The sequence below is a fragment of the Uranotaenia lowii genome, chromosome 1 (assembly GCF_029784155.1).
Source record: "Uranotaenia lowii strain MFRU-FL chromosome 1, ASM2978415v1, whole genome shotgun sequence".
Lineage (NCBI taxonomy): Eukaryota > Metazoa > Arthropoda > Insecta > Diptera > Culicidae > Uranotaenia > Uranotaenia lowii.
In genome coordinates, this window is record NC_073691.1 from 60,785,549 (window position 1) to 60,803,848 (window position 18,300).

At 37.7% G+C, this 18,300-nt stretch overlaps 1 protein-coding gene across 1 annotated transcript in view; it reads left to right on the top strand.

Moving 5' to 3' along the window:
• LOC129749690 (dopamine receptor 2-like) overlaps positions 1-18,300 on the top strand; it is a 660,001-nt gene that overhangs the window by 349,221 nt on the left and 292,480 nt on the right. The window lies entirely within an intron of this gene.

The window sequence follows — 18,300 nt, forward strand, 5'->3', positions numbered from 1 at the left end:
TGATCTGAGTGAGGGGGTTTTTGGAAGTCAGTGTATTTGTTTTTAACAACAACTGATAATATTTCACTTTTCAGTTTCGCACATGGGAAAAGATGATTAAACCATTTTGATTTGTACAACCTTTAAGACCGTTTACCAGCAATTAATCCCAACCCAGTGTTGACGGTCGCGAGAGAAGGATAATAGGCATTTAATTCCAACCGAGCTTCGACTTTCATCATTTTTTTTCGATAAATTTTTCAATTTGACCAACTCTTACAGTGCTTGAAAGAGTGTAAATATCTAGAAGCTGTGCTCAAAAAGTTTCACAGGCAGTTCGACTTGTAGATGAATTACAATCACTTTTGTGGAGCGTAAAAAGTGAGTTTGAAGGACATTGATTCTTCATTGGGGTGGTAATTTTGGATTTTCTCTTTCAAGCTGTGAAAAAAAGTCAAGGGTACTTGAAGAAAATTTGATTTATTGGAATTAAAGTTACATTGTCCATTTTTGAAAAAAAATATTGAACTGTTGAAAACGGACCATAATCGGCTGTTCGCCGAATCTTCCGTTTGATGTCGAAACAGGAACGTTGTACGGTCTTCATGTCAACTTTGTGAATACATCTCTTGATTCTACCAATAAGTTGTTTGCAGTTCTTGGCTCTCCAATTATTTTTAAACACCAATGAGCTAGAAGTTTCCTAAAAATCTCCGATTGGGCGACACTTAGGCAGATTTGTCGGATTTTGGTTCTTGAGTACAAATGGGATCGAATGACAATCGTCCAAAACAAAACATTTTCCGGAATATTTTTTATCATTCAGCGGCATTGGGATTTGAGAGTCGAAATCTAATCCTCAGTGTATTTTGGGGCTCTTGTCTTCTTTCAGCACTCAATTAACTTTTTTCAATGTCTTGCCAATGGTGAGAACAATTGAACTTTTTGGCGGCATCCTGTTGGCTCAGTGAATCCTTGTTGTTGAAGGCACGAGACAGAGAACGAAGTCCTTCTGCGACCATAAAAAGAGTAGAAGGAAAGCTAACATATACAAACTCTCATTTTTCTATGAGCTCTTTTATGTTTGAATATTGGGGCCTCGAAAAAAAGATCAAAAATTTCAGTTGCCACCCGATACCTGTTACTTACTACCTCACCAGGCGTGCAATATCTCTAACGAGAATCACAGAGATCTCTTTACCGAGCTCGATACTCGATACCAAGGGATTGAAATCAAGAGATAATTCTTTGCATTTGGAGTGGTAATGATCAAAATTCCACAACTGCTTCACAAATTGCAATAATTTGCAACAATTAGCACATTTTCACTCTCTCTAAGCACTGGTTTCTCTCATTTGAACTGAAACCTAATTTTCTCTAACAAATTGCCACAAATTACCACAAATTCAGTCATTGGCTGCACAATTTGTGTGATCGTTGACGAATTTTCTCCCTTCATTTCAGTTCCCTGCTCGATACTTGATAAAGGTTCTCTGAAACGCACCGCAGAGATTTTTAGCTGAAACTCCTGAGACTGAGAACTTCTTCTTCCTGAGAAAACTGAGAATTCGTAAATCAAGACGACAGAGCGAACACACACTACAGAGAAAAATGCTTTCACCATGGAGTGCGACAGTGACGACTAATTGCGTTTTTACCAATATTTACACACGAAGCTGAACACTCGCCCAAAACATTCATCGTTTGTTGATGCTATTGGACTTGGGCCTGCTAAAAAGAATAAATCTTGTTCTTAACTCTTACGCACCAAGCAAACATGAAATGGTATCCGAAATGATAATTTAAGTCGTTTACAATGGTGTTGCGAATCGCAATTCTAACTGCATAGTGAAAAGATCGTATAAAATGTCGTCTGAAGTCAGTTTAAATCGGATATGATTGAAAGTCCGCCATGATTGAAAATTTTGAAATGATTTTGCTCTCGCTCGGGATTCAAGTGAGAAAATCACTGTCATGATCTCTCTCTACAACCAGCAGATGGCATCTAGATGGCTGAAAATCAGATGGGAGTTGAGTAATATTGACAAATGAGAGAACTGGAAAATGTTGTCGCTGGCAACGATTTGAAAGCTTTGAGAGCAAAGTTTTGTGCTCTCATGCAATCTTCCGATGGGTACGACCAGGGGACTGAGATAAACGGAGAATCATCGTCAATGGTCAAACAAATTTTGCAGCCAATGATTGAATTTGTTATAATTTGTTGCAATTTGTTAGAGAGAATTAGAAGGTTTAAGTTAAAATGAGAGAAACCGGTGCTCAGAGAGAGTGAAAATGTGCTAAATGTTGCAATTTGTTGCGATTTGTTTAGCAGTTGTGGAATTTTGATCATTACCGTCCCAAATGCAAAGAATTCTCTCTCCACTGCAATCTCTCGGGTACGACTAAGGTATCGGATAAAGCCTATTTGGTGAAGTTTTTGAAGCTTTAGAAAGGAGTTAATTTTATGTAGGTATATTGCGTCCCTTTTGGTATAGGTAAATGCTGTTTATTCTACTTTCATACGATTATTCTCTATAATGTATATGGAACGTATAAAAAGAAGCAAAAAGAATTTAAACTAAAACCTCAAAAACTCTAGAGTAAAATACTTTCATACGAGTTTTAACGAAATTTTCTGCGTGATGTAAGGTATACATGAGCAAATTGTTGTTTCAGCCCAAACAAAATATCTGGCATAGATAAACTAAACTTCTATTTATTAATTGACTAAAAACATTATACTGTTTTTTTACACAAAGGTTGCCAGATTGTCTGGGTTTGCCCGGATATTTTAGGCAAAATTTGTTTTTTTCCTTTTTCCTAGCATTTCAACCCATTAAGGCAATTCTTCCTCGCTATATGAAATTAGGGAACAGTCCGACCAGGCTTGATTGCCTGGATTTCATTGAAAAATTTATTTGGCAATTCTTTTTTCTGCCAGAAAAAAGCTAGTTGTGCTGTAAATTTATTTATTTACGCCTCCAAAAGGATATTGTTTGAGGAATTTTTAAAAAAATAATCATGAAAGTTTTTTTGGAAGCCTAAAATATTATTTAAAATGTGTCGATGAATTTTTAAGGAAAAAAAAACCATTCTCAATTTTTTTCTTGATTTTCGTTGAGTAACTTCTGTGTTTTGACAAAATTTGCCCGGATGTTGCATAGATTTTTGGTTGTTAATTTTTAAATCGATGCTTGGATTTTGCCAGGTTTTTATATAAATTTTCTGGGATTTGCCGGCCTGGATACATGCTGAAAAAATCCTAACAACCTTATTTTATATGATGGGTCGGCCACCTGCTGCTCGCGGGCCGCATGCTGCTTTTTAGCTCAGTGTGCCAATATTATATATATTTTGGAAAAAATATATTTATAAAATCGTGATACGCCAGCAATTGAGTCTTGTGACCTGACACACAGATTGTAAAAAACATCGGAAATTTCCGAATCCCTGGAAACGCTGAAAAATCCCAGGAATTCCCGAACCTAATCAAAAGTGCAAAATTACTAAAAATTTACACGATCAAAATTGCAAAAATAGATCAGATTGAGCAAGGAAAATGATAGTTCTACCTGGATATACGGCTACATTTTTTTCTAAAAACTGGTTAATACACTGATTTTGATGAAAAATGTTTTTTTCGTTCGAAAACTTAGTTTAAAAGTGAAAAACGATAAAGAATTTAGAAAATCAAACACTTCCAATAAAGAAACGCCACGAAAAGAATCTGAATGTTTTATTTTGCAACTCCACTCATCATTTAAACTTAGCTCAAAAGAGAGAAACGACAAATAATCTATAAAACCAAACAATTTCAATAAAGAAACGCTACGAAAAGAATCTGAATGTTCTATCTTACAACACTCATCATTTAAAACTGTCGATTGCCCTACTGTTAACAGCAGCGAAATCATCGGCAAATAAATGGTATTTTTTTGAAACAAAAGGAAAATTTACAAGATTTGATGTATAACCTGAAGTCTAGCTAACGAACTTCTATCGATAGTGATGAAACTTTCTTAATTTAACATTTTTGCACCAAGAATCAGTCAAGTTTGTCGACTTAAGTAGGGGTGAATAAGGATCCCTGGGGATACTTGATTCCTTAGCTATATCTAGATTTTGGCATGACTTACAAGGATCAAATGTTTTAGAAAAATGTGTAAAATGGAGCAAAACAACTATGCTATAAGCTTCAAAAATTTTGACGAAATAATTTTTGAGTTATTGAATTTTGTTCGAAAAATTTCACAAAATGTGACTTGAAGATCTTTTTCTATCACTTTAAAATGTTTCTGAAATGAAAAAAATTAAAACAAAAATATATATTCCAATACATAAATCGCTAGAGTGTAATATGAACTTCATAATACTATATTATCAACACAATGGTAAACTCTCGACATTTTTCAGAAACATTTTTCTAAAATGTTCATCGTGGGTTCAATTGATCCCTAGAGATCAAAGAGGTATTTTTTCTTCTTAATAGATCGTGATCGTAATGATCACAAGATTATGATTATTTATCCAATACCTGATATTTATACAATAATTGTCTGACAAAAAGGGCTAAGAAAGTTGATTTTCTCTTGAATTCAGAAAATAGCGCCTTAAAGTATGCAATGACACTAGGGTTGGGACATAGTTTTGGAATTTTCTTTTTCTGGCATTTATAAATTGTGAAATGAGAAAAAACATGACCCAAATTGTCAACTGATATTCTTTTTAAAATTTTGTTTGATTTTTTCCAAGGACTACGGCTCACGGAATGAAAGATCAAGTCTCCTTCAATAAATGATCAAATTTCCCTTAATTTCAAAAATATCGCAATTTTTTTTACTTCCACGAAAATGCTTACATTTCATTTACGGGTTCATATATCGTTTCAACTTTTAGAGCATAAAAACTTGAAATTACACGCTGTCAGAAAATGCATAAGACGGCGAGTTGCTAAATTTTCCCAAAAAGATATGATGAAAATAAGAAAAGGGGATCAAGTATCCCCATTCTCCACTACATATTTATTTTTTGGGTCTTAGGTTTTATAATTGCTGAATGAATTTTTTAAGGTTTAAAAAAGTTTGAAATGTTTTGCAATATTACCACGTAAAAATTTAAACAAAAACCATATACATAAGTTTTTGTATACAGGACAGTGTTGAAATATTCATTTTCGATTTTTTCTCGGGATCCCGAGATTTCCCGATTCCCGGGAACGCTAAAGTGACCGGAAAATGGACACTCTAGCAAAAATAGATTTTTCTAAGCCTAATTTCACAATTATTAGCTTTTCACGGTTTTTGAAGCATCAGCATAGAGATCAATATGTATTTTATTATTAACCGTAAATGCAAAGAATAACTGATGTTTCCAAACAACAAAAACTAAATTCAAATTAGAAAAAATATGTTTATTTCCAAAACACGTGTATATCAATCGAATGAAAAAGTTGAGCTGTAGCTAACAGGAAAATCAAAGTTTATCATTTACAAAAAAAAAAAAAAAGTTCTCAGATAACCTTTGTGTTGTTATTAAACAACGTAACCCTCATCAAATTTTATTTTTTAAATCGTAATCACTTTTTTGCACTCTGTGGAAAATTTTCAGTTCAAATATCGCATTTGAATTAACAATCAATTTCGAAAAATATATTAAACTTTGACGCGTAACAACATAAAAGTATTGGAAAAAAACACCTATTTATTTGAATTGAAAACGATAAAACAATGTATTTGAATATTGATAACTCATTAACACTCCGGATTGCCCGGTTTTTCAAAGAAAAAATCTGGTTGCCCGGAAAAAAAAGACCCAGATCTCTATCGAAATATTAACACCTTTTACGGAATTCCAAATTTTCAACTTGTTTTAGAGAAATAAATTCGAATGCATTTATTTAATTGTGAGATAAGATTTGAACACCGCTGAGGTGCCTTGGTAAAATTCTGCGTGTATATTTTCAGCTTTTTCTTATCTTTTTATGGAAAATCCCTGGACTTTGGCTGGATTTGCCCGGGCCCGAGTTTTAAGTTTAAAATTTAGAAACCCAATGCCTGATCTGCCCGGCCAGAATACGACAGAATAAAATCCGGAAAGCTTACTCAATAAATAACGGGTTAAAAAGTGAATGGATACATAAAATTGAAATATAAAATTCCAAAACTAAGAATTGAGAATTACAAAATAAAATTTGACAGCTTTTCAAACTCGAATCAGCATTGAAAATTAATGAAAATTTCAATTCTGAAATTCAATTTCAATTGTTTATCTCAGGTTTCATACTTGTAATCAATAACTAAATTGACCTTTACACCCCGAAGCTGATTTTTTATAGTTGTATGTATTTTTAAAAAAAAACAAGTAAACCTTTGACTGTTTGAATACATTAAAAACTTGAAGTGTTGCAGTCTAGATTTACCAAAAGCACACAAATTTAGTGAGAAGTTTCAGAAACGGTCATATTTTTTTCTTTTTTGATTAAGGGTTATGTAATAACCGCTGATTTATTTTTTATTTATATTTGTTTCGTAACTTTAAAAGTATCCTTGAACTGATCTTTCCAGATAAAATGTACTGCCTTTTTATTATTTGTCACGAACTTTCAATCACATTATTTCAGTATTATACTGGAGTCAACCACATATTTTCTTCCTGTAATCTAAGCTTTTGCTAGCATTGATAAATAATCTACAGTGTATTAAATTGCATTCTTCATTCAATTGGACGCACAATACTGAAGAATCACATGTGAGATAAAATGAGATTTTTAATTTTCCCGTTGCATAAAGTTTTGAAGACACGTTCACTTGATGCAATGAATTTTGAAAATTCTAAATGTGTAACATATGTATGTTTAATTTCCGAAGAAATTATAAATATTCTACTTATATTAATATACCAGCTGATCCCATACGAACTCCGTTTCGTTTTGAGCTTGGAATATGTCATGAACAGTTTGTATGAAAGACAATTGCTGAACATTTTCCAGATGCACTTCCGAATTCATTGTTAAGGAATAATTGCAAAAATATTGGACGATTACTTTTTTGTCGTCTGCTACTAAATTTAAAATCAGGAATCAGTTGACCGTACCAAAAACCTCCGTTTATAAATTTTGACTCGATCGTTGTATAACAAAGCAATTATTGACAAAAAGTTAAACCCCATTCGATGGCCTCTCATACAATCTTTGAAATCTGAAATTGATTGCCTTCCCTCAAAACTCCCGTGTGCAAATTTTCAAAGGAATCCATTGTATAATAACGTCAATATGGCTAAAACAGTGAAAAATTGATTAACATGGACGACCCCTTTCGTCGACCCTTGGAAAAACATTTGACATCTGAAATCGATTACCCGTCCCCGAAAACTACCGTGTGCAAATTTTCATTCCAATCCTATGTCAAATAACGTCGATATTACAATAATATTGAAAGGTTAATATGGACGACCCCCTTTGCCGGCCCCTTACACTGAATTTAATACCTCTAATCCATTGCTCGTCCCTAAAACCATCGTGTATCTATTTTCATCTGAATCCGATGTATAATAACGGCAATATCGCATTAACAGTGAATGTTTAATATGGACGACCCCTTTGGCAGACCCCTTTTTTTAATTTGGATAAGTGAAATCAATTGTTTGTCCCTAATAACTCCTATGTGCAAATTTTCATCCCAATTCGATGTATAAAAACGTCAATATCACTAAGATATTGAAAAGCTGATATGGACGACCCCTTTTGCCGGTCCCTTACACTGAATTTGATACCTCAAATCGATTGCATGTCACTCAAAACTATCGTGTACCAATTTTCAGCTGAATACGATGTATAATAACGCCAATATTGCAAAAACAGCGAACGGTAAATATGGACGACCCCTTTGGATGACCCCTTACACAAAATTCGACACCTGAAATCAATTGCCCGTCTTTCAAAACATTCATGTGCAAATTTTCAACACGATCCGACAAAAATTAACGTCAATATCGCAAAAACAATATTTGACTTGTATGGACGACCCCCTTCAGAAGGGGTCATCCGAAAATCTGAAAACATTTTTCATTATTCCTGGTCCTATTGAGCATCCATGCCAAATTTCAGACCTCTAGCTCTTAAGACGGCTGAGTCTATAGAGGACAAACCAACAAACAAACAAACATACAGAAATTGCTTTTCATATATAGGGGAGAGTGGGGATACTTGATCCCTTTTTCTTATTTTCACCATATCTTTTTGGAAAAATTTAGCAAATCGCACTCTTTTACATTTTCTGACAGCGTGTAACTTCAAGTTTCTATGCTCCTAAAATTAGAACGATACTTGAACCCGTAGATGAACTAGAAGCATTTTCGTGGGAGTTAAAAAATTGCGATATTTTTGAAGTTAGGGGAGACTTGATCCTTTATTCAGGAAGCCCTAATCCACGGAAAAAATCAAACAAAACCCCAATATAGAATGTTAATTGACTATTTTGGTCATGTTTGTTCTCATTTCACAATCTATAGTTGTCAGAAAAAAAATCTTTAGCTTATTCTCAACCCTTATGACATTGCATACTAACGGGCGCATTTTTTTTATAAACAAGAGAAAGTCCATTATTTAAGCCCTTTTCTTGAGATAATTGATGGATGAATATTAGCTATTCGATAAATATTAGTAATCTCGTAATCAGCAATGACCACGATCCATTGAGAAGAAGAATATACCGGGATCGTTTGTACCCATATATTAGGGATCAATTGTACCCAAAATCAACATTTTAGAAAACTTTTTCTGAAAAAAAGTTGGGAGTTTTCCATCGCTTTGAAAATATTGTATTTTGAAGTTCATTTTACACTCGAAAGATTGATGTATTGGAATAAATATTTTTGTTATAATATTTCCATCTTAGGAACATTTTAAAATGATGAGAAAAGATCTTCACGTAACATTTTGTGAAATTTTTCAACCCAAAAGCTTATTTTGTTAAATTTTTTTGAGCTTTTACTATTGCTGTTTTGTTCCATTTGGCACATTTTTCTAGAACATTTGATCTTTGTACGACATTTCAGTTTGGAGATATAGCTTAGGAGTCAAGTATCCCCAGGGATCAAGTATCCTCATTCTCCCCTATAGATTCAAATCTTTCACTTTAACATCATGCAAAGTATTTAAGCTTGAAATGGATTTTAAATTTTCTTGACCCGATATTTGCCAACGAATAAAAATAGATATAAAATCACACCATGTTAAAAGAATTGACAATCCAGAAGAGAATCCAGATTTAAAACATTTAAAAGAAATATTCAAGAGTTAGAAAAAAAAACACTAATGGCTTTGAAGTTATTTTTTGTAAAACTTATTAATGAATTGAGAATTTAAAAAGATGTAGGATATCTTTCCTGGAATATAAATATTCCCTGTCAATGGTAAATCAACCGAAAACGGCTAAAAAATGTATTCCCAGCAGCTTGAATTGCTTGATTCAATTACAAACAATTCATGTACTCTTTCACCGGACCAAAAAACCTTAATCGGAGAATTTGAAATATGTTCCCAATCGATGTTGAACAAGCAACTAGAACGCTCAGTGGTACTTTTGTTTTCTCGTTTTTGTTTTTCTTTTCCTGTGGTAAATGGAAGCCAAAAAGCTGTTGGTTTATTTTCACTGCCGTCCGACGTTTTTTTCCCGAGCGCCAACCAAAGTGAAACAGCAAACGGCGGAAAACATTGAATTAAAAATTTAGCATTCGCTATCAAATTGTTTGAATAAATAATGCCACAGGACGAATTCGGAAGTTCCGCCGCCGCCACTTTTTTTCTTAGCGCTGCTGGTAGGATGTTTGCGCTTCTGCTTCTGAAAATCGACAGATGGAAACCGGAAGGTTGTCGTTCAGTGGCCCTTCGAGCTGAGGGAAGGCGTTCAACCGGAGTGTCGCACGATTCATCCCGGGGAGACCTCCAAAGGAGAACCAAATTGAGTGTCCAAACAACTTTCGTCGTTGTTTGTGGGAATTTGTTGAGGCAGTGCCTAAAGCATATCTTTGTGAATGGAATCCATGACGAGCTTCTGACAGCTGATGCCTTTTTTTGTTGATGTCTGTGTGAGTCTTCTATGTATTAACTTTTGTCTCGGAGTTTTCAGCGACATGTTCCGGTCCTGGAAGTCTCCACCGGATGGCGGCGGCCAATCAGACAAGACCACGTGTATCTCTTTTCACACTTCAGCGAATTTAGCAGATCGAGGCTAGAGTAGCTTAGCGGCAAGTTCTGGTCTAGAGTGTGTGTTGAACAACCAATTTTCCGGTTCTCTGTTTTTCGGCAAGATAAAATTATGCAATATCCTAGCAGTAGGACAGTTCGCCGATAGAAACAAAAAAAAACGACTTAACGGATATGGAAGCCAAGATTCCTGCCGGGGACACAATGGCGACAAGCAATCTGCATTGCTTTGGACCGTGATTGAGGAAGGAGTGGTGCTTTAAGAAGTGGAAATTTATTCAATTTTCAAAATTGGTTTCCCGCTTCAGTGAGGATTTTTATTAAAGTGGAGCTAGTCTTTAATAGAAATTAGTGGAAAACCTTAAAGATATTTAAATGCTTAGGAACATCTTAAGACATGATAGAAAACAAAAACTATTAATAAGTCAATACCCTTAAATTGATTAATTTATTCATGCATCTTGATATTTCAATGAAAATTTTATTCTTAGGAGAACGAATAAACGAATAAAGGATTTCACATTCAAAAATAAAAGCTGGTTTTGACAATGGATAAGTATAATTTCTGTTATTTTTCAAAAACTCAAGTGATAATATCTTAATATTTGACTATTGTCCTTCGACTTCCCGTTTTGCACACCGAATCCTTCCGGTTGAGAAGCGAATTTTAATTTACCAGACGGTGTATGTATTTTTTTTCTTAAACCACACCTCGAGTCTATAACTTTTCAACTAGATTTTATGTCTGAACAAACTTTTATAAATAAGCTTCCGAGCTTCACAGCTATAAGCTTTAGAAAAACTCTGTAAAACATGTCGTGATTTTAAGATTCTTATGAATCTCATTTCAAAGATTCACTCAGACACGTCTATCACTCACAAGAATAGATCAACGACTGAGTTTGTTTTTTTTTGTTTTGCCTACTGACCAAAGAAACAAACGCTGCCATAGAAATGTATTTCAATTTATTTATCTTCAGTGTTGCCGAACACAACTATTATTTTATTTTATTTTTATTTAGACCTTGATCCTGGTCTATTTGATCTTTGCTCGCATACTCGGCAGGGGTTTTGAACCTGGGTGGGTATGTTGTCGATCATCATCCCCTTATGCGCAGAAATCAGATTGGTTCTCATCTCCATCCCGAAATTTTGTTGAGCTAGACCTGTGATGTCACCGCTTTTTCAAGAACACGCACCCGCACTAATGTTCCAAGAAGAAACTCTATCCATGCTTATGAAGCGCATTGCTATAGAGATCTTATCGGATGCGTACCTCTGTATCCGTCTTAAACACTTCCCCCGATCAGACCAGAAAGCATATCGACCTGCAGTTAGGCCGATGGGTTTCCTGATGGCTTCCCCGATTCGGCATTTTTTCGGTGTCGATTACATTTTACACTTCGATGGCCAAGTGGTTTGCATCTTGCGATGGTTATCGAGGGTCCCCTGAAGGTATGGATTCGATTCTTATCTCTGCACTGGGTGTTCACGTCGCACAGTACATTGAACATATAGTCTTCGATGCTAAAACTTGATCCTAAAAAAATCCGTCTCACGACATAGCTTAATAAACATAATTTTTCCATTTCACTCGGTCCATGGTAACCATTCTCAACTTGGTCTAACCACATCGCTGGATGCGCCTCTGATCGACCTGTTTTGCAGGACAATCGTCCGGCATTCTCGCAACATGTTCTGCCCAGTGTATCCGTCCAACCTTCGCCACCATCTGGATACTGGATTCACCGTAGTAGAGTCGCATGAGCTCGTGGCCAAATATGGTTCTTAACACTCGTCGCTCGAATGCTCTGAAGTCCTCCTCGAGCAACATCTACGTCTCGTGTACAGCTTACAATTCGTGCGAGGACTTCCGCTGATCATTCGCCGCCGTATCTCACGACTGGTGTCATTGTCTGCCGTCACCAGTGAGCCGAGATAGACAAAGACTTAGACTATCTCCGGCTCGTTGCCATCGATCGTGACCTTGTTATTACTGGACAAGTCGGTCTTGGATCCGCAGGCTAGCATATACTTCGTCTTGGACGTATTAATCAATTCCTGCTTCACGTTTCAGTTTGCGGTAGATCTCCTCCACCGCCGCTGATGATCTGCCTACTATGTTCATTTCGTCTGCAAATCATATAAGTTGACTGAATCTGATCAGGCACGTTAAAATCGCGAGTTTGCATACTCGCACATAGCCTTATTTGCAGATCGATTCTATTTCGTTAAACTCAAACTGCAATGATGCTATCGGTAGGTTCAACTCGGAAAGCATCAGTAATAGAGCTTCGGATAAACTCGGTCGAGTTTACTGCAATCAAAGGAAACATCAGCAAAACGAACGTACAGTTCTGCGGATTCAAAATTCAAACTCGTGTTCCTTCGCCAGCCGAACACATCAATCGGACAACGCAGCGGGGCGTGGCTAAAAGTGGTAGGGCCAAGGGAACGGGAAATGAGCGAGAGAGTGGTGCAAGGTTCGCTTGGTAGTCGGGCCACGATTGTTCGTGCGCATTTTGTGTTTGGTAAGCTTCGTTCTGTGGTTTCGTTGTGTGATTTTATTCCTGCGATGCTTCGAAATCGTCAATGCAGAACTGTTCTCTTCGTTTTGTATGCATTGCGTGATTGGAACGAAGATAAAATCAATCTGCACATAACGCGTTAAACTCGGAAGAAATCAACAGAACGATTTTTTACGAAGCGAGTTTACGCATGTCTGAATCTGATTGGGATCCTAAGATCTTGTTGCTTCTGAATTGTGATACAATACTACGCCCAAGATCTTCCTTTAGCTTGCCAAGAATTGACACATTTCACTCATAACATTTTCAGTGTTAAAATTCCGACGATGGTGACGCCTTGGAGCGAACCAAAGCTTAAGCCCATGAAGGTATTGCTTACCCATAACCCGAAACAGTTCTTGCTTCGTAACACTCCTAATCCTTCGCGAGACTGATGTCAATGGAAACCACGCCCGCGTTGACAAATGCTGCATCTGGGTTGAGATGGCCCTGTATGCACAGCAAACTCGAATGGCTATCAGCCAATGTGTACTCTAACAACAGTATTGACATGCGCACCAAAACTTAAGCGGTTGTCGCCCTTTACTCCAAGGTACTTAAACTGCTATTTTGAAGATGCCATGTGTCTTCCAACAGTAATCGCCATGTGCGGCACAGTTTTTTTGTTGGTCTCGAGCAGAACTTCGGTTTTATGGTTGGCTATCTGAAGCTTAACTCCTTCCATCCAGATGCAAACCCTTTCTACGGACACCGTTGCAAGGTCTTCTACCTCTTCGATTGTTTCGCCGGTGATCATGAGCACGATATCGTCAGCAAATTCGACTATCTGTTCGCCTGCTGGTAGTTTCAGCGATAACTCCTCATTATACATGGCATTCCAAAGCACAGGTCCGAGTATGGAACCCTGTGGAACACCCGCTGTTAGGGCAGTAGATCGTAACACAGTTTCAGTGTCATACGTCAGGACCCGATTTTTTTGAAGAAACTGCCTATTGTCCTGCAGAGGGTATTGGGAATACGAAATCTGTGTAACGCCCCTACAGTTTGCTACTCTGGGTCCATGGGTACAATGGGAAGACTCGCGATACATTCCGTGTATAACTCCTTCTCCCTAAACCTCACCTGGGGCCGCAGACCTAGCTCCTTCCTCAAACTGTTTAACACACTTTCCTTCAATAGTGGAAGGTCTATTCGCGCGCGCGCTCCAAGGTAATGCTCATAGACGAGACCACTTTCAGCAATACCTCTCATCATTACGACTTGAAGTCTGAACTCTCCTCTAACGACTTGAGAACCGACATCTCTTCGCACTGACTCGAGACTCCCACATAAACCTCTCCTCTTCACAATTCGAAGCCTGATTTCTTCTTTACGACTCAAGAGTAGGTTGACGTACATATACCTCTCCTCTGCACGACTCAAGGCCGGATCTCTCCTCTAACGACTCCAGATATGACATCCGAGGTAAACACTTATACTCCTCTTCTTATAGATTATATGCCTGATCTCTCCTCTTGCAACTCGAGACCGGAAGCTTCGTAAAGACTCGGGGTTAACCACACAAACCTCTCCTCCTGTAGAATCGAGACCTGAACTCTCCTCTAACGACTCGAAGCCCGACCTCTTATCTCCAGGATTCGAGATTTGCCACCTTTAAGCCCGTCGTATGCCGATCGAGAGCAGATTATCGTAGACACGCGCAACTCTTCGAATGATTCCCGACGAAGACGTCATCCTACACAGACTCGCCCGGCTCACCCGGTGTCGAGAGCCACTCTACCCGTGGGTATTCCCCGATCGTGGAATAACCCTTTCCCAACGATTTCCTCTGCGAAGAAGGTAAACTCTTATCCCCGCAGCATCGATCATTGGGAAACGCTCTACTCAGATACTCCCCGAAGGTGGAGCATCCTACGCACGAACGCGGCGTACCCACAGCATCCGCTACGCAGGAGATGTTGCCTATTATCTTTGTAGCTCCAAACCTTGGGGTCGGACGCACTCTACACAACAGCCCCCTATTGGTGGGTTAAGTCTACTCCGACCGTTGTTCGTTCTTCTTGTGTCTCTTTGGCTGGCAACACTAGGATTTATGGCAAGCGACTTTTTCTGCCCGCCGTGTGCCAGATCGAGAGCAGCTTGTCCTGGACTCGCGCTTGTCTCGGCACACATTCGGGACATTGAACGCTACGACTCGGATGTTTCCCGACGAGAGGCTTGTCCGTGAGTATCCCTCGACATTGGTTAACCCTTTTCCTGCGAGGTCCACTACGAGGAAGGTATTGTCTTATCCCCGCAGTTTCTGCCGTAGGAAGCGGCACTACTCGAATACTCCTTGGAGGTGGGGTTTCCTACATCCCTTCGCGGCGCACCCGTGCAAAAGATGATGCCTTATCTTTAAAGCTTCGATCAAGCGATGGAGTCATCCAACACCGTTCACGGACTACCGTTGACTCCAGCTCCTCTGCAGGCCAGTCCCCCTGGCTGTTCGATAAACTCGATAAACTGGCATCTCTTATTTGTCTCTTGGCATCGTTTCTCGCCCATTGAGCTCGCCGTCAGGCTTTCAGACTCTAGGTTAGTGTGTGTTTTATATACACTCCCTGAGTTGATTTCATCAGGACTTAGACCAAGGTTCGACCATCCGAATATAAAGACGAGTAGAATGTAATTATTTTTAGATGAATCTTCAGATGAAAATTTGTTACTCATGTACTTCGAATACTGTGAAGAGTCCAGTTTATTTAAATTTTTTGCTCCTGAAATAAATGACGCACAAGATGAGCAAAGAAACGCATGGAAATCGCAAACACGGTCTATGTACCGTCGTTCGGTATTAAAATCGTTAATAAATTGTGCTGAAATGAAAAACGAAAAAGAAAACTCTTGTGTTAACTTGAGCTAAACCGTTCGATTTAAACCGGTGACGTTTGTTTCAAATCTTAAACAAAGCACCTTTAATCACCTGACTGACTGAAACCAAAACAACGATGTCAATACGAGCGAGCTCGATTTACAGAACGTTTCGTACGGGGCAGCGGCTTGATCCGCGGGCGAAGCAAAGCGCGAAAAAAGAAGAAGTTATTTCCCGTTTGCAGAGTCCTTATTAAAATTCCCGCCGCCTTCGGGCTCTAATCAGCGCAGCAGCTCAGTTTTTTTTTACTCAGTGGGTCAGGTCCGTCAGACGACCACATCACAGATTGAAAAAGTGGCTGACTACACTTCAGTCAGCTCGGCTGCAGCATCAAATGCCACATCACCCGGGGTATATCAATGCAGGTGGGTTCCTACAAAGGAGCAAGTTTGCGCTTAAATTATCCTCGCCGAGTAAATTTTGTACCTTCGGTAGGCAGCGTGACTTCTCGAAGCGGAAAAAAGGAGGTTCTTCCTCCGCCATTCCACGCCAGGCAGCCAGGAGCTTTGCGAAAATAATATAGAATAAAATAATTTCCTTCCACTTTTTTATTCTCTTCCTCCCTGACGGATGCCCCGATTTCTCAATGTTTCTAGCAGCAAACCACCCTGTTTCCGCTTACACTTGAGGACTGCTCTATGTGCTGCTATAGTTTAAAGTCACTTCCGAAGCTGTGTGGGCTTGGTCGACTCCGTTCTGTTGAGTAAAATGCCACGTGTTGCCTCAGGGTACTCTCCATGGTATGGCAAAGAATCGAAACGGCACAATGAGAAAGCGTGACTTGTACGAAAATTAAGCATCTGATATAAAAGGTCCCCTTTATCATTTCCCTTTTTCGCACTTTTCAAACTCCATTGAAGCCAGCTCCCCAGATTTCCGAGTTCGGCTGGTTGGGGTGGAAAAGAGCTGTCGTTAATCGGTCGCTCGTACGTTTTAAATAATTTTCCCACTGTGCCAACCGCGACTTTTGAAGGAAGGGGAACTATAATCGCAAAATTTTGCCAAGGATATAAATATTATAGCATTGTAACATAAATATGTACCCTGCTAGCAGCCCACGAACTTGGTTGAGGAGCGGGTGGCAAAAGGTAATGAAACTTTGGATAAGCCCTGCAGAATATAATGATGTGCAGCCCACTCTTTGACACCTTTAGGCACTCGAGCGAGACCTCTGGAATGATGGAGAAGCGAGGATGGGAAGAGTCGCGTTCAAGGGACCATTCTCTGTGCTGTTCCGGACTAGTGGCTGATATAAACTTTGTGCGGACACCTAAATGCAACAGAGGAAATGAACTCATGAGCAGGCCCATTAGCACGATATGTGGTGCATATAATGGAGGGAAGTTTTAAAGAGGGTAATTTTGGCTGTAATGTCTAGAAAATGCTTCAATTGCAATTTTTCTTACCGTATGAATGTCAATATGAATATAAATGAATTTTAGAAAAAAAATTTAAATAATTGAATTTGAAATATTTCTGAGAAGCTTAAGAATATTAGTCAATCCTTTAATCATGCGCCCTTCTATTTGGGGGGGGTGGTGTGATCGGAGTTATCAAGCGAAAAAAACCGTCACAAAATACAAAATGAAACTCTTCTTTGAGTTTCACTGTAAAAAGGATAAAAAATCTAGAAAAAAAAATTAAATGTTTAGACCCCCCGATGGAATATTTGAAGTGTAGGGTCAAATTAAAGGAGACAGTCCCAGCTTTCAAATGGGGACAAAATTTGTCGATGCTAATTTTGGATTAATAAAATTGATCAATCAGAGACACCGTGATGATCGCGAAGAAAAAAGTATAGTTTGTCCAACAATATTCCGCTAATATTCGACTATACTTCTGATTGATTCTCAACCAACTATAAGTCTGAAGATTTTAACTATATACATATAATTGATTATCTGTTTGATATTTTACGTTCAATAATGCATATAATAGATTCAACTATAGATGTATGATGGATTTTATATGTTCAACTATAAATATAATAGATTTAACTACTATCGTATGATTGATGTTGTGCATTAAACAATAAACATAGTAAATTCAACTATACTAGTATAGTTGATTTAACTGTTGGTATAATAGATTCAATGATATTTCTATGATTGATTGTGGTCCTTCAACTACACATATGGTAGATTCGGCTTGAGTGTACTTTAGAAGTTATCATATTTTAAAAGTTGGTTTTGAGTCATTCTTTCGTTAGTTCTTCGTTTATTTTTCTTAATTAAATTGAAATTGCATTGTTCAGAACAACTTTGAATCAATTATACAAGTACAATTAAATCTATAATATTCATAGTGGATTTCGTAAGGTCAATCAGCAGTTTGTAGTTGAATCTATTATATTAATAGTTGACTGCGAAAATATCAACTACAATTTGATGATTGGTATAACTGGCTGTAATACTTGGAACAACAGTCGTCTTTTTCACTGTGATGTGATCGCTCAGATAAGCATGATAACTACACAGGAAAATAGCTTTTTTGGTGCATATGTGCATACATAAGAACTAAAAAAGGATTTAAAAATCTTTTTTAATGAAGGATCCAGATTTTGAAAAGATTTTCTGATTCAGAGAAACAAAGCTTCAGAAAATAAATGGTATCCTACATTTTTTTAGAAAACCGGGCAAAATCCGGGCATTTGATTTCAAAATTTTTGATCGAAA